This window comes from Dipodomys merriami, unplaced genomic scaffold (assembly GCF_024711535.1).
Source record: "Dipodomys merriami isolate MVZ:Mamm:240054 unplaced genomic scaffold, mDipMer1.0.p SCAF_23, whole genome shotgun sequence".
NCBI lineage: Eukaryota > Metazoa > Chordata > Mammalia > Rodentia > Heteromyidae > Dipodomys > Dipodomys merriami.
The window spans coordinates 5,852,475-5,877,572 of record NW_027203715.1 but is presented as its reverse complement, the minus strand read 5'-3'; the positions used below and the strand labels follow the sequence as shown (position 1 = coordinate 5,877,572).

The following is a 25,098-nucleotide window of genomic DNA, read 5'->3' as shown; positions in this document are numbered from 1 at the left end:
AATTAGAAGATATAAAAATACTTAAGTTTCAGGGGCTGGGAAGGTGTCTCAGTGGTAGAGCGATGCCTTGCATGCCTGAGGCCCTGGGTTCGATTCCTTTGCATCACATAAGCAAAAAAAAGCTGGAAGTTGCTCTGTGGCTCAAGTGGTAGAGCGCAAGCCTTGAGCTGAAGAGCTGAAGGACAGGGCCCAGGCCCAGAGTTCAGGGCCCACAACCGGACCCCTCCCAAAAAACACTTAAGTTTCAGAATCATTGTAGCATTAACATTGTAGCATTAACAAATATATGCCTTCTATCTGTTGGATATGGTTTCGTTTCTGTTATAGTGTCCTTTGAATTATGAAAGGTTATCACTTGATATAATCCAGTTCTTGCTTCTCTTTAGCTACTAATGCTTTCCATGTCAAATTTTTAGAAACCTTTACTAATCCGATGTAATGAATATTTACATTTATGTTTTACAGGTTTTTACATCTCACATTTAGTTTGATAATCATTCTTTATAAGGTTTTAGGTAGGCCAGTTGCCGGTGGCTCACGCCTGTAATCCTAGCTACTGAGGAGGCTGAGATCTGAGTATGGTGGTTTAAAGCTATCTTGGGCAGGAAAGTCCATGAGACTCTTATCTCCAATAAACCACTAGAAAACTGGCAGTTTTGTTGTTGCTCAAGCGGTAGAGTGCTCACCTTGAGCTGAAGAGCACATGGACAACTCCCAAGCCCAGAGTTCAAACCCCATGACCGACATACATACACACAAACAAAGGATTGAGGTAATATTCTAAGATCATTCTTTAAATCTAGAGAGGCAATAGTGCCAATACAACCATTTAAGATTCTGTTTTTATTTCATAAAGTCTCATAGCATCCTTTTCATGATCTGTGGAACATAAAACTAAGAATTTATTTTTGAAAAATCTGTTACCTTCTTCTATGCGTCTGTTCTTATAATAGAACTAAGTTATCTTCACTAAACATGGTAATACGATTCAAAGCTTGTATGAAGGTTCAAGCTACACCATTTTACAAGATTGTTATGAATTCCTTGAATTTACATACGGTATTATTGAGCAGGTGGACCAATATTCTCCAGAGATATCTGGATGTTTGATAGTCACTCATACTTCGCACATTGTGGAAACACAAACCCCTGATATTATATATAGATAAATGTCTTTAGAGATTGCTCAAAGCAACTAAAATTAATTTAGGAATGAGTTAAGCTTTAGATAACATTATAGCATAATAAAGCTAAATGATAACGACTTGAGCTGCACTGCAGAAGAGAGATAGATGGGGAAGAATGGTGGATCACATAGGAGCTGTATGTCATTGGTATTGTTTCAAAAAACAGAAAGACTTCAGAGAAGAGAAGGAGAAAAATAAAGTGTTCTGAATCAAGTTTCTTTTTAATCCACCTGATAGTTTGGACTGAAAGTCAGATAACATGGAAAAAATAAAATAGAAAACAAAGCATTTTATAGAGCTGTTACAATGTAAAAAAGTTGTAATAGGAATATAATTTATTTCCAAAGAAATAAGAGAAAGAATAAAACTAACAGTGCTAATGTGGATAGAAGATGGATCACATTTTATCATATATAATTTTGAAAAGCATACTAGGAATGAAAATTTTAAAAAGTCATAAATTAAAACAAAAATTGTATTATAACTAGACAGTATAGTTCAGTGATAAAACTTTGGCCTAACATATGTGAAGCAATTGTGTGATCTCCCAAGCATTACAAAGTACACACAAAGCACACACACACAAAACCCACATAAACACACACACACACATAGCACATACACACATTTGGAATACTGTTATTATCATATTAAACAGAGGAAATTATCACAAACAGTAAAAGTATTTTAATATATGAAATCATAATATTGCTCATACTATTTAAAAGTTTACTAGAAATAAAACAGTCACAAGATACTTGGATTCTTATAGATTAAGTAAACTGAAAATTAAGAAATAAAAGACATGAGAAATTTGCAAACAAGTTTTAAATAATAAACATTTTGAACCATGTATACTTTTATTTTGATAAAAGATTGATGTTACTGGTGTTTTAACTCAAGATTTAGTATATGATAACCAGGTGCTCTATATCTTGCTAGGCATGGCTATATCTCTAATCATTTCACTCTGGAAATTTTATGATAAGGTCTCATATTTTCCCAGTCTCTCCCGAATTGCAAACCCTATTTACACTTCCCACCATAGTTAGAAAATGGAAACTACAAATCACTATGCCCAGCTCAGTTTTTTTTTTAATTCAAGTATAAATATTTCCAAAAAGTGACCATGTAATGCAGCCTTTTTTATTAAGTATGTGCTTCTTGAAAATACAGTATTCATTACCTGAACAAATATGTTTAGAACTTTAAGAAATTAAATTTATTTAAATTCATCAACCATATAAAATTTAAGAAAATAATTTTTAAATATTCACATGTTAACTATTTTGAAAGCAAAAAATATATCTCTGAATAATTTACATGTGTTAAAATTATGCAAAACTAAATTAACTAATCTTACAACTCTGAAAAATGAATTACCCTAAAGAAACAAAAGAAAATAATTAAGTTCAAAATTTAGAAAATAAAATGAAGTGTACTCTTTAGTTGACTTAAATAACTGTAAGCCCTCTGTATATCAATTTAATAATAAAAAATGCATGAAGAAAGAAAAGTACCCATTGGTCAATATCGACAGGAAAAGCATCAGTAGTTTTTTTTTTTTGAGTGTGCAAAAAAATCAATGGAAGTGATAAATATGTTCCTTCCATAATAAATGTACTCATTACTTTATTTAGGTAGCTGTATCCCCTCTGTAAATTACCTTTACAATAAAATTAAATTGAAATTAAAAATAAGCTAAATAATATACCAATTAAGAATTCATAGAGAGCTAGGAAGGTGGCTCAGTGGTAGAACTCTTGCTTTGCATGTTTGAGGCCCTGGGTTGAATTCCTCAGCATCACATAAACAGAAAAAAAAACTGGAAGTGGCGCTGAGGATCAAGTGGTCGAGTGCTAGCCTTGAACTAGCCTTGAGGAACAGCACCCAGGCCCAGAATTCAGGTCCCATGATCCGACACCCTACCCCCCCCCAAAAAAAAAACAGAATTACTAGAAACCATTGGTTTAAAACTTTTTAAAAACCTGCCCTAAGTACCCAAGTAATAAAATTTGATGATACTATTTAAATACTTCAACTTCAGCAGGGAAGCCAAAAGTTTAAAAACTGTTACAAAGTAAATTAATAAATCTGAATATATTACTATTAATAATAATCGTAAGATGAATTTATAGTGGTAGTCAAATAGGTAAGAAATGACGCAATTTGCCATTCATTTGATTTAATATGTGAGAAAGAATTTTCTAGGTTTCTTAAAATATATAATCAGTTTAATGAAGAAACTATTCTGTCACATGATATGATAATTAGATGAAGCTGATATTAGAGCAAAGAGCAGATTGTACTAAGTTTTTGCATGTTAAAGTATATGCTTATTTTGGTTGTGGGAAATTGTGTTCAACTTGGGTATTGTTTTTGTAGAGTGGTGTCATATCAGTGGTTAATTTTAGGATAGGGGTTCCCTTTCAAAAGAACATGCATCTGATCTGACTTTTTAGCCTTCCCATTATCAAGGGCATAAGAGTTGCACACCAAATTGTCTTGCTTCCTAACTTGGCTGGCCTGGATTCGGCAGCCCTTCCAATCTTAACCTGTAGATAGTGCAGGATGGTGGAAATGATCCATTGCACCCAACTATAGATTGAGAAGGAAGTCCACTAAACTTTTGGCCTGGGTTCTGTTCTCAAGCCTCCTCAGTAGTTAAGAGTTCAGACATATATATGACTTAGGCATGTGAACACCTCAGGACAAGAATAAAAAAGCAGTGAAGTATAGAGGACAGGCCGAATTTTAACTAGCTACTTGGGGGCTGAGTAAGATTAGCTAGCTACTCTGGAGGCTGAGATATGAAGACCACTATTCAAAGCCAGTCCAGTCATGAAAATACATGCGATTATCTCCATAAAAACAGAAGTGGAACAATGGCTCAAGTGGTAAGCCACTATCCTTGGACACAGAAGCTTAGGGATGATGAATGAATAAATGAGCACTTGCACATATGCATGCGTGTATACACGTGCATGTACACACACACACAAACACACACACACACACACACACACACACACACACACACACACGCACACATGAGTATTTCAATGCGAAGTTCTTTTTTTACCTTGCTGTACCCTATTTCCCTGTATTAGTTTACAAATTAACAAAATCAGCTAAGCACCTATTTACATAGAACTCATCATGTTTCTCTGAAGTAAACTCTCTTTTTAGAAGCATGCTTTTATTTGACCCATATGTAAACTATTCAGGAGTTTGATTCTTCTCCCTCAATTCTGTAGAATTAGATGATTGTTTAGCTTCCCCCTGGCAATATAATTTTGTGAAATCTTGCATCAAGCAACGTATTTCTTTCAATAGAACGCAAGCCTCTGTCAAACAATTAATAATAGGTTTTTCTTCTCTTTGCTTGCATCTGTAGTTTTATTATCTTCATAGGTTTTATGGTGATCTGTCTGTGCATGGCAAAGACTGCTGTGAAAATAAGAAAACCCGTCACAGCACTTATCATTTATGTACCATCCATAGATATGAAGATGTTTAAATATTACTGAAATTGCTTTGTAATAAATCATGTTCACCTTGACTATCATGAAAAAGAATAATTGGTTTCTCAGCATTTTAGGTAAGAACTTGATTGAAAGAAACAAAAGGACAAGTGAGGAACAACTCAACACATACATTCAAATGAAACAACACAACCCAAGAAAACAAATTAATTCAGTAGTCAAGAACCTGCAGGAAATGCAAAGACTTAAAAAAACATCAGCTATCACAAACTTATGAAAATCCTGACTACATGGGAATCTACTCTTGAGAGGATAGAGGATAAAGCCCAGACTGGACAAAAAATCAGTACACAATGCCATGCACCTGTTATTCTAAATTCCAGGAAGAATAACATAACATGGACTGAGCCCAAGGTCATACACAAGGATCTGAAAAATAATCAGGATAATTTAGCGCTGGAGACATGACAAAGTGGTAAGAGCACCCATTTAGGGGGCACAAGACACTCAATTCAAACTCTAATATTTGGGTATTAAAGTAAAAAGCTATTATTTTAAATAATTGGAATAATTGTAAGATTTGAATATTTGAGTGGAAAAATGCATGAGAGAGATAGAATGAACCCACGTTCCAATGCTTTCACCTTAAGTGAAAATATTTTATGGTACTTCAGACAAAACAGAGTTACCTTGCAAATGAGCATGGTTGTGCATTTGGGTGATGGAAATACTTTAATTACACAGGTGTAAATTAAATAGATTTTATTTGGGTAGATTGTACTTCCTAAACTAAGAACCTGGATGATAACCCTGAGATTTTTCTCTCAAGGCTACCACTCTACTATTTGAACCACAGTTCCAATTCTGATTTTCTGTTGATTGTTTGGTGATAAGAGGCTCCTGGACATTCTTGCCCAGGATGGCTTCAAACTATGATTGTCAGATCTCAGCCTCCCAAGTAACCAGGATGCCAGGCATGAGCCGTCGATAGTTTTAATAATTTAGTAAATTGTACAGTTACTGAAATTATACATTATCATATAACCTGCATAATATATGTGTGTATGTATATATCAATGCATACGGATAGAAATATTTAGCATATTTTTGTATCTACAGTACATTTATGAAATCATCCATTATAAAATAAAATGGAAAAAAAGTTAATAAGGAGCAAAACAAAGGAAATTATCACATGTTTCTTGTTATTGAATGGAATAAGAATTCAAGAATCAGGTTGGGAAAATCATCTCTACGTTAACAAAATGGATAAGAGCTATTAATTCCAATCCATCTATTTGCCCATGTTGTGCAACCTCACACATGAGTGTCAAAATCAAACCACACTTTTTGCCTTTGCTTTTAACTCACCTGATATAATTTACGGGTTAGATGAAGTAATCAAATAAAGATTAAAATAATATTATGTGAGGCTATGAATTAGAGCTGAACATGATTTTAAATATGATAATAGCTAATTAAGTTGCATATTTCTTACGTTTACTCTGTCATGTCCCTCATTCCCACATTAGGAAAGTACATAGAAGGTTCTCACTAAATTATATGTACAATTATGAAAAAAATGTTTTGAAAGAATATGGGCACAGTGGTGTTTTAGCTTATTGAGACCTGTAGGGGTAAGTGTAGGGGTAAGTGTGTTTTTGAGGACTTGCAATACATTGTGATGAAGATGAAGGGAAGGATGTTCTTATTATGGAAAACTGGATAGAGTATTGCTCCCACAAAGGAAGTGATGAATTATTCCAAAACGTAACAGTAAAATCACTTTCACAATCATGTTCACTGCTGCACTATTCACTGTAGCCAAGTTACGGAAACAGCCCAGATGCCCTTTGGCAGAGTGATGATTAGAGAAAGAGTGGCACATATACACAATTGGATTGAACCCATCCATTTTGAAGACTGTTACATTATTTGCAACGAAATGGATAGATCTAAAAATATATTAATGGAACTAAGTCAGAGCCATATTTGGAAGCTAGAAATTTATACAAGTTTACACAAAAATATTAACCAAAGCATGCTATTTGCAGAGGAGTATTTCAAAGGTGTAATTTCTTATAAAATTGAACTTTACTAAAACAAAATGAATACCAGGAAACTATCACTTGGAATATGTGAGTGGAATTCAAAAGGAAGGAATAAAGAGAGTTATGGAGGAGGAGCCTGAAGGTATAATATTCAATACAGATAGTATGAAACTAGAAAAAATTAAAGTGGGGTGAGGTTTGGAAGGGTGTGGAAAAGTTATATAAAGATCCATTTTACTTTAAAAAACTGATATGTTGAATGAAAATTCCCTTGTACAAGTATTTAAGATAATAAGAATATAATTTAAAACAATGGAGACATCTGATCTTAAATTCTATTTCCATCTCTTTTAAAAACTAAATTTATTTGCTCTATAATTTGATGAGAGGGATGGATTTTGTGGCTAGCTAAATCATTGCACATCTGTCTCTCTCTTCCTCTCTCCCTTTCATGGTTCTTATAAGTAATATGATTGCTCCATAATTATCATAATTTATTTTGCTTTTATATATTTGGTTGCATCATTTCACTTTCTGCTCTGCCATATCCCAATTCATTTACATAGAAGACATTATTTCCTGTTTTCTCATTTTTAGAATAAGCTGCACAAGAAGACAACACTGGTCCTCATTTTCAGTCTGTACCTTTAAATACGGAGGAAAATCTTTCCTCTGCTCTCTACCAATTCCCTACTCTCCAGTTAGAATAATTTAGAATAGTAAAAATGAAAAAAGAGAAAATAAATAATAGTGAAAAAAACAGATGCAGCAAATTCACCAGATTTTTCTGACCATATCATCCAATGTGAACTATTGGGGAAATACATGGACAGCTCATTCTCACTGGCACTCAAAGTCTCTGGTTAGGCAATTCTGATGAAGTTGAGGAACAAGATGAAAAAGTGAGAAATGGTATCAATTGCAAAAAAAAATGAAATAGTATCCAAGCAAATTTCTTATTTGTTCTGCTGAAAATAATCGCCTTACTACAGTGCAGAGACTACTTTCCAAAAAGGTCACTCATGTGATTACTAGGGATGACGATGAGTATACCCCTCTTCATCGAGAAGCCTACAGTGGACACTTAGATATTGTCCATGAGTTGGAGGCTCAAGGCAGATATTCATGCAATAACTGCGAATGGCTGGACATCCCTGCACAGTACTTATACATGGAATAATAACAGAGTGGCTTCTTTATTTCATCATGATGCAGATACCAATGGCCAAGTTAAAGGCCTCTTGACCCCCATGCATCTTGCTGCTGGGAATAGATTTAGCAATGATACGCTGGATCTCCTTCTATTGAACCATTATATCAAGCCAGGTCTGAAGCACAACTTGGAAGAAACTGAATTTGATATTGCCAAAAGGATAAGTGTGTATCACTACCTCTTTGAAGTTGTGGAAAGCTGTACAAATTGTTCTCCTAAGTCCTAATGGATCAGTTAAGTTTCTTTAATTTCAAAATTGCCAGTCCATCCTATGTGACCATAGAAAATATTTTCACAATACAAAGCAACAGCAATACCTTACTTTAAAATTCATATATTCCATGGTATTCTTCCAAGTGAATTGCCTGACTTTGATGTCAAAATATATTTGAGTTGTTTGCATACATCTATAATGATTTCTATAGAGTTTGTGATTTTTTAAATCAGAAAAAATTTTAATTTATCTGTTGAAATGAGTAGTACAAAAATTAAAGATATTTCTGGTGCTTGTCTGAAAAAGTATATTTTAAAATATTTAGTATTCTGTTTGTATAATGTCCATAATCTATTTCATTCGCTCCTAGATATAATACTTTGAATTCGACATTGTTTTATAATACATGCGTTCATTAATAAATGTGTCCTTTCAGATTGCATTCCATATAGAAACATTTTAAGATTCTTTTAATTCCTTGGTCCTTATAAAATTTTATTTCTTTGGGATAAAATGACAAAGTTATTTATTTCAAAAGTTTTATAAAGGTTATGCTATGTAAAGGACTTTCTAAAACAGTGAAGATTGAATACACTGATGTCAAACTAACTTTTATTTCTATGAATTACATATATTATTACACTTGTATATTTGTAATCAACTTTTGAATAACTGTTTTTCATTTCTTGCATCTGAAGAATGAAAAATATGGAATACTTCACAAATTTTCATATCATCCTTGTGCAAGAGGCATGTAAATCTCTGTATTGTAATTCGGGTAGACCTGCTGCTGAAGCATGTAGTATCCTATAAACTTAAGTAATCAATGATGCAATCTTAAGACAGGTATATATCCTTGGTTGCCTATTTGTAACAAGGAAACCTTATTGTTCCCAAAATTGCTATTCATCTTATTTCTGTAAAATTCTGTGTATGGTGGAAAAAACTTATGTTGTTTGTTCGATTGCTCACATTTGCAAGTTTTTGTAAATGACTATTTTAAGTCTTTTTCATTTGAAATTTGATCATACTTTGAAGCCGTTATAGATAGGTGCAAAGGTGATGGATTTTCAAGTACTTATTTATTAACTGATTTAGCTTTGTGGAGCTAATGGATTCAAAGTAAGCCTTGCTTAAGAGCTACTTCTAAATTTCTGCAGCTTAAAATTTCCCAAATGAGGTCTTGCTGGCACAAATGTCTCCTTGACCTTTTACCCTTGCTTCATGTAGGAACAGCCCAACCAGAATGTCTTACCCTGACAGCATAGATTGTCTTACTGGAGCAAAACTAATCTTAGTTACAAGGGATTATATAGAGACGAACAGTTCAGACAGAACTGTTCGGACTAGAAGGTATTTTTTCAAAATATAACTGCTTATTACACCCTACCATTTCAAAAGTAGCTAAAGCCAAGAAGGTGAAAAAGTTGTTCATATGCATGATTACCTAATGTCTTGGCCTGACTACCATCCAACCAGGCAGGAAGTTACACCACTGATTTTCTATCACCAAATATATTCCATAGCTCCAGGAGAAGTCCATATGTTTCTCCTCGTTATTAGGCCATAAATTGGTAGTGTTTTAACCACAGTGTTTCCTCTTGCCTCTAAGCTGTACATCCCCGAATGGTAAAGCTTTAGTTCTAATTCTCCCAAACAATGAGGTAGAGGCAATGGAATAATACTTTAAAACAGTTGCCTTTGATTCCCTAACCACAACGGAACAATGCAAAACATTTTCTTATAGATAATTATATATTTTATATTTATATGTGTTGATTTTATATTTCACACAGTGGATCTTACTGGAATTAATTGATAATTTGACAAATTAATTTATATTATTCCAATAAATAGATTGGAATATAAATAATCAGGATTAGAATATATATTAGAATATAAAAAGTATCAATGCAATGTTTTCAGTATAAACTTGTGATACTTTCTACGTGTTCTTGGTCTTCTGAATTCACATGGTAAAAAAAACAATGTTGTTTTCCTCTAATCTATAAGGGATTTTACTCTGCTGCTCTGTTTATTGTTTTAACTCCCTGGTCCCAAATTGTTTTTCTCCATATTTCTGAAGCATTCCTACTGATTATACTCAAATTTTACTAATATGATGTCTAAAAGGTATTATTCTTCTACAGGATCCATGGGTCCTAGGATCCCAGGTCCCAGTTATCTGCATCATCAGATAATTAGGGCAAAAGTTCCCACCTATGCCCATGCAAATGCCAAGAGAAAGTAATTGAAGACCCATCTCAATTTCTCATTTCTTATATTTCAGGGCCCCAATTCCTTGAAATGCAGGAATTAGCAGTGAGCAATTGGGAAATGCAAAGCAACTTAAAATGCAAGATGAAATCACAAAATGTGAAAGTACAGTAATTCAAACTTTCAATTTTCAGATGACCATGCCATATGAGTGGAAAAGACCACAAATGTCACAAGATTATTTGTAATACCCTTCTCCTAATGATTAATGAATGATTTCAGTCCAGTATCAGCAGGCTAAAAAATAGTTCCTGAACGATAGATCCATAATTGGTCTACCAATGCTAGGAATACTTGACATAGAGCTCAAATATAATTCAAAAAACATTAATTGAGAAGATCCTTAGTGCTTCAAAACACTGGTACTTCAGTAAACTTGGTTCTGTAGTATAAAAATGTTGTCATTCTCAAACAAATGATAACCTACATTTAATCTGCTGAAAGTATATTCCTTTTCAAATAAACTTTTAAAAATCACATTTGCCAAAATAACACTTTACAAGTGATGATATTTAGTGAGGTTACTAGTCTTTCAAGTGTAGGGAGCAAGTTTCAATAGAGTTGATTTATTCACCCAGCACTAATGCCAAACAGGTTCAACCATTCATTAAAATGTAGGAATAGTACCCCCCACCATTTGTGTTTTTCAGTAGGTGCCTTCAAAAATTTGTTAAATAGTTCAGCCTCCAATATTTCAAACCAAAACATTAGCTAATAAAGTAAATTTCATCACATAAGTACATTTTAAAAAGTCATGAATAGTTGCCTTATCATATGGTGTTTTATGTTTTCCCTACATGTCTAACATAGTAAGAAATATGACTTTAAGTCTTGAATATGAGTACTCATCAGAGATTTGACAAACATACAATCTGTCTTCTATTTCTATCATATTCCTCTACCATAGTAAATTTTATATTTCTTCTTTTGCCAATACTTATAGGTAGTTGAAAATATTATCCCATGTAAAATAAAATAATCACACACCACTGTACAAAGCCATTTATAAAAACTGGTAGTTAGGAATACATTCTAAGCCATTTTTAAACTTTCTTGTTGACTACAGATTAATCTTCCAAATGGAGGGCAATGAAATCATGTCTAGGTGCTTCATGTCTCCAGTCTTGCAAATTGTTACTTCAGATGAATGAATTATGGAAATATAAGCTGATATCAGTTCAAGTATATGCAGAATTGAAACTCCATGGAATGTATATAAACCTTTCAAAGTACTAACAGACAGTTTAACAGAATGAGTATCAGGAAATTGAATTAATAGTAATAATAGTAAAGGAATAATAATAAAGCCATAGAATGAACGAAGAATGGAACAAGGGGCAAGTACAGCTAGAATACTTATATACACATGTGAGAAAGGAAATGGTAAATCAGAAATAAATCTTGTAGAAGGGGTTGGTTGAGAATGATAGAAGGAGTGACTCTGATCCCGGAACATTGGACAATTAGATGGACATTTTTGTAACACACTTTCACAACTTTTTGAAATTCGGTGAAAAAACACAACAAAAAGCAAAAACACACAAAAAGCACAACCAAACAGCAATCTCTATAGAGTCTGATTATGACCTCTCAAAATTTTAAATAGTTAATGAAGGACAATCTTGGGAAAAGCATACAAAGCTGTTCGAAGTGAGCAATTTGGGGTAGAGGAGAAATTTTAACAGATTTAAATAGACTGTTTAAGGTTATAAATCACCTACATCTGCTGCAAATATTTTCTTCTGCGAGTTCTCTTGGTCTGAAAGGATATTCCAGTCCTGAGCCACACTTGATAGCTTGTGAAGATAGAATGGAAGAAACAAGATCAAGAACCCATTACTCCATTGGAGAGGAAACAGTAGTCTACGTTTTCTCTCATTTCTATTGACTACTTTTATTCATAAGTTTAAGTCAAGTGATTTGAATTAAATATTTCTTTCTTTGTTCTGGCAAAGTAATTGGTCAAAATTATTCACTAAATATTATTAGCCATTTTTTTCTATCATGCTGTTTTCTTGTCCAAGCGAGTCCATTAAACTTCCCGCTTGCATTTGGTTGCCACGGAAACCCAGCATCAATGTTAATGAGGACAATCTCTAATGTAAAACTTTGTCTCCAAAATACCAGTCCAAGAAGCTGTGATCACAAATATTTAGCTATACATTTTTCTTTTTTCTTTTACCTTGAAAGTCTTCTTTGTCTAAAGTGCCCTCAAAAATAAGTACTCTTCCAATTTTTGGATCAATCACTTATAACCTCAAAGATATTTTGCTAACAATATGCTTAGAGGAAACCGAAGAATACTGCACTTTTATCTTCTCTCTTAAGACTCTCCTTAGATACCATATCAGGAACAGTGAAGTTATTCTTTGCAAAATTATTTCAATAGATCATTTTTTTCTCTTCATCTTGCATTTGCTCAACAAGATGTATGGAGAATAGAGTTGAATCACCCATACCATGGATGACAGTGTCTTTTACAAAAGAACAATGCTCCTATGTCCTATTTCTCTGTCCTCCTCTTAGCTCTTGCCTGATTTCCAACTAATCACAGATTCTTAGCTTCAAGTCTAATGAAGGTGAAGGACTATAAGGCCTCCCCCATTGCTACATTGTAGGGCTAGATCTCTGGCAGGAGGTAAGTGTGAATGACGCACTCAAGGAACACACATTGGGAGAACAGGCTTAAGCAGTTCTGGTTTATTTCTGCACAAGGGTTGGGATTTTATAGCTCCAGCTTTCCCAACCTCCTGAGTCCTTCCCAGCCAATTACTTAGCGGGGAGTTGATGATGGGCACTGCTTGGTGACAGGCACTGATTGGTCCCCTGGGGGCATGTAGGGAGCATAGACAGCTCATGGCTGGAAAGCTAGGCAGACGTGCCTGTGGGTCACGTCTCTATGAGCAGGAACTGTGCTTCAACTGCTACTCTAGCTGACTCAACCAGATCTGACCGGCTCTACCCACAAATTTTCCCTTTTCTTTTAAAAGGACCGTCATTATGGTGACCCGTCATTGGAGGCATTTTTGCCGGGAGTGCAAGCATTTAATAATTCCTAGGAGAGTAAGCGCTACATGTGCACGGCCTCCCCAGATGACCAGAGAGGATGGCGAAAACCTTTGTTGTAACTTTTTAAGCACATCTTCTAAAAAGGAGACAGCGGGAATAAGCTGAATGGTGGTCTGGTTTAGGTGGGTAACATCATGCAGCAGGTTTTGGTTGAAGTTTAAGTACTTAAGGGACTTAGGGCCTTTGAGGTAGTTACTAACTTCAGTGAAATTGGGTGCGGGAGTGGTAAGCTCAGACAGAATTAGTCATAGCATTACATAGTCCTCCTTGTTGTAATCAAAGAAACGTAATCTGTTCTTGGAGCAAGTCTATTTGTTGTTGGAGCACAAGGAGGCCTCCCTTAAGATGATTGGCAACTTGTAAATGTTATAATTCTATGGATGACAGTTGAGGGATGAGCTGGTTTATTTGTTGCACAGTGGACACGCTTTGGGACAGCAATACAGCGGCGGTGGTAGCTGAAGCCACTGTAGCGATGATTGCGGACCCGATTGTAAGGATCAGTCCTACTGCTCTTTTAGTGCGCGGATGAATCAATTGAACCTGGGAAAACTGAGAGTCATTAGTAGCCAGAACAATAAATGGGGGAACACGTACCAAACCTGCAAAAGGATATGAGTCATTGGGTTACCAGTGATTGCTGAGAGTGCAAGTAGCGGAGGAGTTGTCTCCTAGACGGGCTCTAACCACTACCATTCCTGACACCTGGTCATATCCAGATCAGTTACAGAGACGAATATTGGCCAATAGGAAAGGGGACAAAATGAGGCAGGAATGTGATGATCAAACGATTGGCATGGGGGGTCCTAGGTCTCCCAATAGTCCTCCTGAAGAATCATAAAACTCCTTTAGATTTTGAGGTTTGGGATCCTTTTCAGATTGGTTTTATATAGCTGGGTCTCTACCCTTAAAAGAGTTTTAAAAGAGAAACTATGAAGATGAAGCAGTGGGTGGGGCTTCAATAGCCAAGAAGCTGTGTTTAATTGGAAATCAGGAAAGAGCTGAGAGGAGGACATAGAAGTAGGACACAGAAGCGTTGTCCTTTTGTAACAGACCTGTCTTCCAAGGTATGGGTGATTTACCTCTATTCTTCTCCATACATCTTGGTGAGCAAATGCAAGAACAAGAGAAAAATAATATATTGAAATGATTTTGCAAAGAAAAACTTCACTGTTCCTGATATGGTATCTAAGGAGAGTCTTAAGTGAGAAGATAAAAATGGAGTATTTTTTGGTTTCCTCTAAGCATCTTGTTAGCAAAATATATCCTTGAGGTTAGAATTGATTGAAACAAAATGTGATGGAGCACCTATTTTTCTGAGCAATTTAGACACAAGAAGACTTTCAAGGTAAAGGAAAAAGAAAAAAGTTAGCCAAGTATTTGTAATCACAGTTTCTTGGACTGGTTTTCTGGAGACAATTTTTACATTAGATTTGTCCTCATTAACATAGATGTTGTTTCATGGCAACCAAATACAAGAGGAAAGTTTAATGGACTCGCTTAGTCAATTAAACAGCAAAATAAAAAAAAATGGCAAATAACTTTTAGTGAATTATTTGACCAATTACTTTGCCAGAATAAAGAAGGAAAATGTAATTCAAAATGAATTGACCTAAAAGTATGAATAAAATGTAGTGAAGAGAGATGAGAGGAAAAAATAAAGGATTGTTTTCTCTACAGTGGAGTAATGGGTTCTTCATTTTGTTTCTTCCATTCCATTTTTCCAAGCTATCAATTGTGGCTCAGGACTGGAGTATCAAGTTCAGACAAAGAGAACTCATAGAAGAAAGATAATATTTGCAGCAGATATATGTGATTTATAACCTTAGATAATCTATTTAAATCTGTTCAGAATCCTCCCCTACGCCAAACTGCCCTCTTTGAAAATCTTTGTTTGCTATTACTAAGACTTCCCTCCATTAACTGCTTAAAATTTTTGAGAGGTCATATTCATACTCCCTACAGATTGCTGTTTGGTTGTGATTTTTATGTGTTTTTGTGTTTTTTAACTGAATTTCCAAAGGTTGTGCAAGTGTCTTACAATTAAATATGTCCACCTAATTATCCATTGCTCCTGGATCACAGTGACACCTTCTATCATTCTCAACCACCCTATTCTCCAAGATTTATTTCCGATTTACCACTTCCTTTCTCAAATGTGTACATTGAGTATTCTAGCTGTACTTGCCCCTTGTTGCATTTTTTCATTCATTCTATGTCTTTACTATTATGGCTCTCTGGTTTCAACTTCCTGATAGTCATTCTGTTAAACTGTCTGTTAATATTTGAAAGGTTTATATACATTCCATGGAGTTTCAGTCCTGCACATACTTGAACTGATGTCAGCTTATATTTCCATAATTCATTCATCTGCAATAACAATTTTCAAGACTGGAGACTTGAAACACCTAGACATGATTATATTCTCATCCATTTGAAGATTAATCATTAGTCAACAAGAAAGTTTAAAAATGGCTTTGAATGTATTCTTAACTACCAGTTTTTATGAATGGTTTTGTACAATGATGTGTGATTATTTTATATTACATGGAATAAAACTTTCTACTACCTATAAGTTTTGGAAAAAGAAGGAAAGTAACATATACTACTATAGAAGATTATGATAGAAATAGAAGATAGATTTTGTCACATCTCAGATGAGTACCCATATTCAAGACTTACTGTGTTAGACAGAGGGAAAACAAAACAGCATATGATTAGGCAAGTATTTGTGACTTTTTAAAATGCCCCTTATTAAGTGATGAAATTTACTTTATTAGCTAATGTTTAGGGTTGAAATATGGGAGGCTGATCTATTAAACAAATTTCTGGAAGGCACCTACTAAGCAACACAAATGGTGCGTGGTACTACTTTTAGACTTTAATGAATGGTTGAACCTGTCTGACATTAGTGCTGGGTGAATGAATCAACTCTATTGTAACTTGCTCCCTACACTTGAAAAACTTGTAGTGTCACTAAGTGTCATCTACTTATCAAATGTTATTTTGGTAAGTGTGATTTCAAAAAGTTTATTTGAAAAGGAATACACTTTCAGGAGATAAAATGTAGGTTGGTTTGAGAATGACAACATTTTTATACCACAGAACCAAGTTGTACTAAAGTACCAGTGTTTTGAAGCACAAACGATCTTCTCAATTAATGTTTTGCTGAATTAAATTTAACCTCTAAGTCATTTTCCTGACCATGGTAGATCAATCACGGATCTATCCTTCCAGGAACTATTTTTTAGGCCCACTTATGCTGGACTGAAATATTACATTAGTCATTAGGGGAGGGGTATTAAAAATAATCTTGTGACACTTTCTGATCTTGTTCACTCATATGGGCTGGTCATCTGTCAATTCAGGTTGAAATACAGTAATTTCTCTCGATTTTGTGACTTCATCTTTCATTTTAAGTTGCCTTACATTACACAATTGCTTGCTGCTAATTCTTGTTTCTCAAGGAATTGGAGCCTGAAATATAAGAAATGAGAAATTGAGATGGATTTTCAGTTACTGTCTGCTGGCATGTTGCGTAAGCCTAGGTGAGAAGTATTGCCCCTGTTATCTGATGATGCAGGTAACTCAGCCATAAGATATTAGGACCCATGGGTCTATAGAAGAAAAATGTCTTTTAGATATCATATTAGCAAAATTGGAGTATAATATGTAGGAGGAATGCATCAGAAATATGGAGAAAAACAGTTTGGGACCAGTGAGTTAAAACAATAAACAGAGCATCAGAGTAAAATCTCTTATAGATTAGAGGAAAACAACATTGATTTTTAACAATGTGAATTCAGAAGACCATGAACACTTAGTAGGTATCACAAGTTTATACCGAAGACATTGCATTGATACTTTTTATATTCTAATATATATTCTAAACCTAATTATTTACATTCCAATTCTATTTATTGGAATAAATAAATATCAATTTATTTGTCAAATTATCAATTGATTCTAGTTAGTTTCACTGTGTGAAATATAAAATCAGCACATATAAATATAAAATATATAACTATATATAATATAATAAAATGGCACATGTTTTGCATTGTTCTGTTTTGGTTAGGGTATCCAAAGCAACTCTGTTTTAAAGTATTTTTCCATTATCTCTACCTCAGTGTTTGATAGAGTTAGATTTAAACCTTTACCTTTTGTAGATTTACAGATTGGAGGCAAGAGGAAACATTACCAATTTAAGGCCTAATAACAAGGAGAAACATATGGACTTCTCCTGGAGCTATGAAAATATTTGGTGATAGAAAGGCAGTAGTCTAAGTTCCTGCCTGGTTGGAAGGTATAGACAGGCCAGGACATTAGGCAATCATGCGTATGAACAATTTTTCACCTTCTTGGCTTTAGCTACTTTTGAAATGGTAGGTATAATAAACCATTATATTTTGATAAAAAACCTTCTAGTCTGAAAAGTTCTGTCTGAAATATTCATTTTTCTATGATCCCATGGAACTAAGATTTATTTTGTTCAAGTAAGACAATTTATGCGATCAGGGTAAGATATTCTGGTTGGTCTGATCCTACATGGAAGAAGGGTAAAGCATCAGGTAGACATTTGTGCCAATGAGACCGCATTTGGGAAAATTTCAGCTGCAGAAGTTTAGAAGTAGCTCTTAAGCAAGGCTCACTTTGAATCCGTTAGCTACACAGAGCAAACTCAGTTGAATAAATAAGTATTTGAAAAAGCCATCCCCTTTGGACCTAGCTAAAAATGCTTCAAAGTATGATTAAACTAAAATGAAAAAGATTTAAAATAGTCATTGACAAAAAAAATTAGAAACGTGAGCAATCAACTGAACAATATAATTATTTTCCATTATACACAGAATTTTAGGGAAATAAGATCAGTAGCATTGTTAGAAACAATAAGGTTTCCTTATTACAAACAGGCACCCAAGGATATAATCCTGTATAAATATTGCATCATTAACTACCTAAATTTAGAGGACATTACATGCTTCAGCAGCACATGAACCCAAATTACACCAATACAGAGATTAACATGGCAATTGCAAAGGATGATATGAAAAATTGGGAATTATTCCAGATTTTTCATTCTTCAGATGCAAGAAATGAAAAACAATTATTAAAAAGTTGATTACAAAATTACTAGTGTAACAATACATGTAATCCATATAAATAAAAGTTAGTTTGACATCAGTGTATTAAATCTTCACCGTAGAAAGGCCTTTATATAGCATAATCGTTATAAAACTTTTAAATTAGACAACATTGTCATTTTATTCCAAAGAAATATACTATAAAGACCTAGTAAAAAAGGAATCTTAAACTGTTTTGGTATGGAATGCAATCTGAAAGGACACATTTATTAATGAACCTATATATTATAAAACAATGTAGAATTCAAAGTCTTATATCTAGGAAAGAATAAAATAGATTATGGGCATTATACAAACAGAATACAGAATATTTTAAGGTATAATTTTTCACATAAGCACCAGAAATATCTTTAGTTTCTTTAGTACTCATTTCAACAGATAAATTAAAATTATTTCTGAATAAAAAAAAGCAAAAACTCGAGGGGGTCCAAGATGGTGACGGGGAACTGGGGGAACGCCACAGCTCTCCCCAACCAAAAAGAGAGTTTGAGTTCCAACGTTTAATCTCCCCAAGAGACCGACAACAACAAAAAAATCAACATCCAGAGAAAAACAGGAGTTGAAAAGAAGAATTTCACAACAGAGAAGCTTGAAGACGCCTCCCCCAATGTCTATTGGCCACAAAGCAGCGTGCCAAGCCATGGCCAGCCCGGCCTGGTGGGAGCTATCGGTGGCCCAGATACACAGGGAGTTGTCTGCAGATCACCGGCACCAAAGACCCCTGAGGTATCAGTGTCAGACCGGCTGATCCTGACGAATGAAGAAACCTCCGAGCAGGAAACTTACACAAAGATCCCACCCATTCCCCTCACTCTCCATTGGAGCAGAGAGGCTCCATCCCACCAAAGCCACTCAGTCCCATGGCAGGAACCTCAGAGATACATGAGATGCCCACAGAACACCAGAGCAGAAGAACTGAAAGGAAGTGGTGCTGATCCAGAGAGCACAAACAGAGACAAACCCCAGCAATCAGAACCTGAACAGAGTCCCTGCCCCACCCCTCGGGTGGAGGCCAGAGGCCCATCCTGTGGAGCAGACCCAAACAGTGTCAATGGAGGCAGTGACAGAAAAGAAACACACAGAGCCACCACCTCTCAGCCTAGCCCACAACCACTTCAATTGAACTCTGACTGCAATGGCAACCAACAACAACCTACATCACACGGAAACAAATAGCTCCAGGGTGAGTACCCCACAGGGGACAGTGTATTCCTCAAGGGAGACCAGAGCTGGTGGGAATCCCCAGACCCCCTACCCCAAAACCTGCACCACAGGACCCACTAAAACTAGAAACTGTTCAAGAGCTCCACCAGCCCATGAATCACACTCAGCTGGCCAGGCTAGAACAAGAGAGACCCTGGAAGGAATCTTAAAAGCCCAAGCCTGGTACAGCGCCACTGGGTCAAGAACCCAACGGTGGAAGAAATTTGAACTGTGTACTCCAAGCTGCGTAATCTAGGTGGGAAACAGAGCAGCACAGGTCCAACAGGTGTGCCCAGGCTGGGGTCTGGGACCAGGCCTGGGGATCTGGTTCCTGAGCAACATAACCAACTCCTCCCAACTGAAATCAGAAGCTGAGCATACGCCTCAGTAGAGGGGAGAAAAACAGGGAACTACACTCCTGGTAATCATGCCTGTGACAGCAAAAGATGCGGGGGGGTTCAGGACAAGAGAAGCCCAAACTCCACAAGAACCTGACCCATGTATTCTAGGCTAAGAATTGAACAACACAGGCCTCCAGCACCCGATAATAGTCAGGAGCTCAGGCTGGTAAGGTGCTCAACAGTACAGTGTTGTCTTAGGTGCAAGAGGCCCTGGATCTGATTCCTCAGCAAAACATAAGCTGAAAGGGCCAGATGTGGTGCTATGGGTCAAATGGTAGGGTACCAGCCTTGAGTTGAAGAGCTGAGGGACAGCACCCAAGACCAGAGTTCAAGCCCACAAATAGCCAAAAAAGTAAAACAAAACAAAACATCAGGAGACCATAGCAGACTCCAGCATCTGGGAGAATACATCCAGCACATCCAAACTAGCCAAGAGCACCTGTAGGAACAAACAGGAGCAGTCTAGGCTGCTCAACCCTTCTAACGGCGGGAACTGCCAGTGATCTACAGCAGAGAGCTGAGAATCCTGTGTGGGTCAGACCAGCAGCTGGAGGTCGGCCCCCAACAGAACCGAGATCAGGTACAGACTCCCTCTACCAGCACAGAAACAGTAACCAAGCAAAGACAGACACCTATTGACCAAAACAAAATTTCAGATTAGTCTGCAATAATCCCTGAATAACCATGAGAAAATCACAGAGAAATATTATAAGGTTTATCAACAGCTAGGATAGCAAGCTATCTCTAAAAGCCAGCAGCAAGCCAGGGGAGAGCACCACTTGGAGCAAAGCAGGAATGGAAGACAAACACTACATCCAAGACATGCTGGAGGCAATGACTCAAGAAATAAAGTGAGAAATAGAACAGAATTTGAAAGAACACTAGGTCAAAATACCAAAAGAGGTGCAGGACATCAAACAGGAGATGCATGCAAAAATAGAGGTAGCACACACCTCACTAAGCCATGAGATAAGTGACAAAATAGAGGCAGTACACACCTCATTAAGAGGTGAGATTAGTATTTTGAAAACCAACATTGAATCCATTGAAATCAACAATGAGTCCATTTCCTCCATGCAAAACACAATGGAAGCCACAGTTAACAGAGTGAACAAAATGGAATTCAGAAGACAGAATACATCAACTGGAACAAAAAATGACAGATATGGAAAATTCACTTAAATTATACCAAAGGGAAATTCAAGGGCAAGCAGATAGTGCCAAGAAAATTAACCTTCATATACGAAGGTGAGGAATATCAAAGGAAGGGAATGCAACACCTATTCCACAAGATAATTGGTGAAAATTTTCCCCATCTCAAAAAAGAACATCTTACCCACATAACAGAAGCATATAAAACACCTAACAAGCAGGATCCCAGGAGAAACATTTCTAGACACATTATAGAATAAATGATAGATCTGAATGATAAGGAAACAATCTTGCATGCAGCAAAAATGAAGAAGGAGCTATACTACTATAGGAAAAATATTAGAATCACTACAGATCTCTCCACACAAACACTGAATGCAAGAAAGGCCTGCGAAAGTACCACATGAGCCCTGAGAGCCAATAACTGCCAACCCAGACCGATATACTCAGAAAAGCTAGCATTCACATTCGATGGAGAACTGAAAATTTTTAATAGCAAAGAAAAACTAAATTAATACATAAACATTAAGCCAGCATTACAAAGACTACTAAGAGGTGGAACACAACCTGAGAAAAGCAACCAGAAACAGAGAACTGCACCCAGACAGGCATTAATAGAAGTCTATCTGAGCAAGGACAGAGGAAAGGAAAGAAGAAAAACAGTGACCATAATGCATCTCTCTATACTATCTCTTAAGAATAACGGGCTTACTTCACCAATCAAAAGAAAAATAATTGCAGTTTGGATCCTAAAACACGACCCATCCATCTGTTGCCTTCAGGAGACCCACCTCTAAGCCAAACATGCAAACAAACTCAGAGTGAAGGGTTAGAAAAGGATCTACCAATCAAATGCCCCTAGTAAGAGAGCAGGCGTAGCAATCCTTATATCTGACAAAATAAACTTGTCATTAAAATCATTACAATGTCAAACCATCCCTGCATCTCTGGGATGAAGCCTACCTGGTCATAGTGTATGATTTTTTAAATGTGTTTCTGGATTCTTTTAGCTAGAATCTTAAGGATCTTTGCACCTGTGTTCATCAAGGAAATTGGCCTGTAATTCTCCTTTTTGGTTGGGTCTTTGCCTGGTTTGGGGATGAGTGTGATATTGGCTTCATAGAATGAGTTTGGGATAGCTCCCTCCTTCTCTGTTTCTCTGAAGAGCTTGAGGAATGTGGGTATTAGTTCTTCTTTAAAGGTCTTATAGAATTTTGCTATGAATCTATCTGGTCCTGGGCTTTTTTGTTTGGAAGACTTTTGATAGCTTCCTGTATCTCGTTGTAGGATATTGGCTTATTTAATTGGTTTCTTCTTTGCTCAGTTTGGGCAACTTGGATTTTTCTAAAAGTGCATCAATATCTACCAGGTTTTCTTCCTTTAGAGATTATAACTTTTGAAAATAGTCCATTAGGATTGTTTGGATATCTTGGGTACATGTTATGATTTTTCCCGTGGCATCCCTAATCCTGTTACAATGGCTTTACTCTCTTCCTTTTTTAATTAATCTTGCAAATGGTCCATCAATTTTGTTTATTTTTTCAAAGAACCAGCTTTTTGTTTGGTTAATTTTGGCTGTAATTTTTTTTATTTTCTAATTGGTTAATCTCTGCTCTTAATTTGTTTATCTGGCTCCGTCTAGTAACTTTACGTTCCATTTTTTCTTGTTTTTCTAGTTGTTTTAATTGCAACATGAGATTATTTACTTGGTCTGTCTCCATTTTCTTGATTTGGGCAATGAGGGCAATACATTTGCCCCTCAGAACTGCTTTTGCTGTGTCCCACAAGTTTCTTTGTGAGATTTTTTTCATTTTCATTGAGTTGTAGGAAATGTTTTATTTCTTCTCTGATCTCTTCCATTACCCAGGCATTTGCTATGGAGTGTGCTGTTCAATTTGCATGTATTAGAGAAATTTCTGTGGTATGCTTTGTTATTGAGAACTGGCTTGATTCCACTATGGTCAGATAGGATACAGGGGATTATGTCGTCCCTTTGTATTTGCTTAAGTTCCTTGCATGAACTATGATATGGTCAATTTTGGAGAAAGTTCCATGAGCTGCTGAGAAGAATGTGTACTGTGTTGTTTTACAGTGAAATACTCGGTAGATGTCAGTTAATTCCGCTTGAAGTATGGCCTCACTTAATTTGGTAGCTTCTTTGCCAATCCTCTGGTTGGTAGACCTGTCCTTTGGTGAGAGCGGTGTGTTGAAGTCTCCTAGTATTATCGTATTGGGATCTATTTTATTCTGTAAGTCAATAAATATAATCCAACCCATCAATAGAGCCAAAGTCAAGAATCACATGATTTTCACCACAGATGCAGAAAAGGCCTTTAATAAAATTCAACATTCATTCATGCTAAAGGCTCTGGAGAAAACAGAAATAGCAGGAACATGTCTTAAAACAATAAAACCATTTATGACAGACCAATAGACAATATTATACTTAATGGGGAAAAGCTACAACCAATTCTCCTAAAATCAGAAAGAAGGCAAGGATGCCAACTGTCTCCACTGCTCTTCAATATAGTCCTGGAACCCTTAGCCAGGTCAATAAGACAAGAAAAATACATGAAAGGGATCCGCATAGGGAAAGAAGAGGTTAAACTATTCCTTTTTTCAGACAACATGATACTATACTTTCATGATCCCAAAAATTCCATCCCCAAACACTTAGAAATCATAAATCACTTCGGCAAAGTAGCAGGATACAAAATAAACCCACAAAAATCAGCTGCCTTCCTGTACACTGACAATGTACAAGAAGAGAGGGAAATAAAGGGAGTAATCCTATTCACAATAACATCCCCAAAAATACAATATTTTGGAATTAACCTAACCAAAGATGTAAAAGAACTATTTAATGAAGACTATAAAAAGATAAAGAAAGAAATTTCAGAAGACACTAGGAAATGGAAAGACCTCCCATGCTCTTGGATAGGCCAACTTAATATAGTGAAGATGGCAATATTGCCAAACTTAATATACAAATTCAATGCAATTCCTATTAAAATCCTAATGACTTACATCACTAAAATACAGAAAATAGTCCAAAAATTCATATGGAACAACAAAAGACCTAGAATAGCCAAACCAATTCTAGGGAACAAAGACAAAATGGGAGGGATATCCATGCTGCACTTCAAACTATACTACAGAGCTATAATAATATAGACAGCATAGTACTAGCACAAAAACAGATCAGAAGACCAATGGAACAGAATAGAAGATCCAGAAATAAATCCACAGGCCTACAGCCAGCTGATATTAGACAAAGGAGCCCAAGACATACAATGGAAGAAACACAGCCTCTTCAACCACTAGTGCTGGGAAAACTGGGCTGCCACATGCAGAAAACTAAAAATGGACCCCAGCCTATCACCATGCACCAATATCAACTCAAAATAGATTAAAGATATTAACATTAAAACTGAATCTCTGTAACTACTGCAGGACAGAGTAAGAGAGACACTTGAACTAATAGGCACAGGAAGGAACTTCTTGAACAGAGTCCCAGGATCACAACAAATTGGAGAGAGACTCAACAAATGGGACTACTTTAAAATAAAAAGCTCCTGCACAGCTAAATCTATTGCAACCAAGCTAGAAAGACAAATAACTAATTGGGAAAAATATTTACCAGCAATATATCAGACAAGGAGTTAACATCCACTATATACAGGGAACTCAAGGAACTAATCC

General features: G+C 35.9%; 2 pseudogenes; one reads left to right on the top strand and one right to left on the bottom strand.

Moving 5' to 3' along the window:
- Nucleotides 1–8,852: 8,852 nt before the first annotated feature.
- On the bottom strand, nt 8,853–8,949 carry LOC138835190 (U6 spliceosomal RNA; annotated as a pseudogene).
- A 9,525-nt stretch (nt 8,950–18,474) lies between these two features.
- LOC138835193 (U6 spliceosomal RNA) lies at nt 18,475–18,573 on the top strand (annotated as a pseudogene).
- Nucleotides 18,574–25,098: the final 6,525 nt, after the last annotated feature.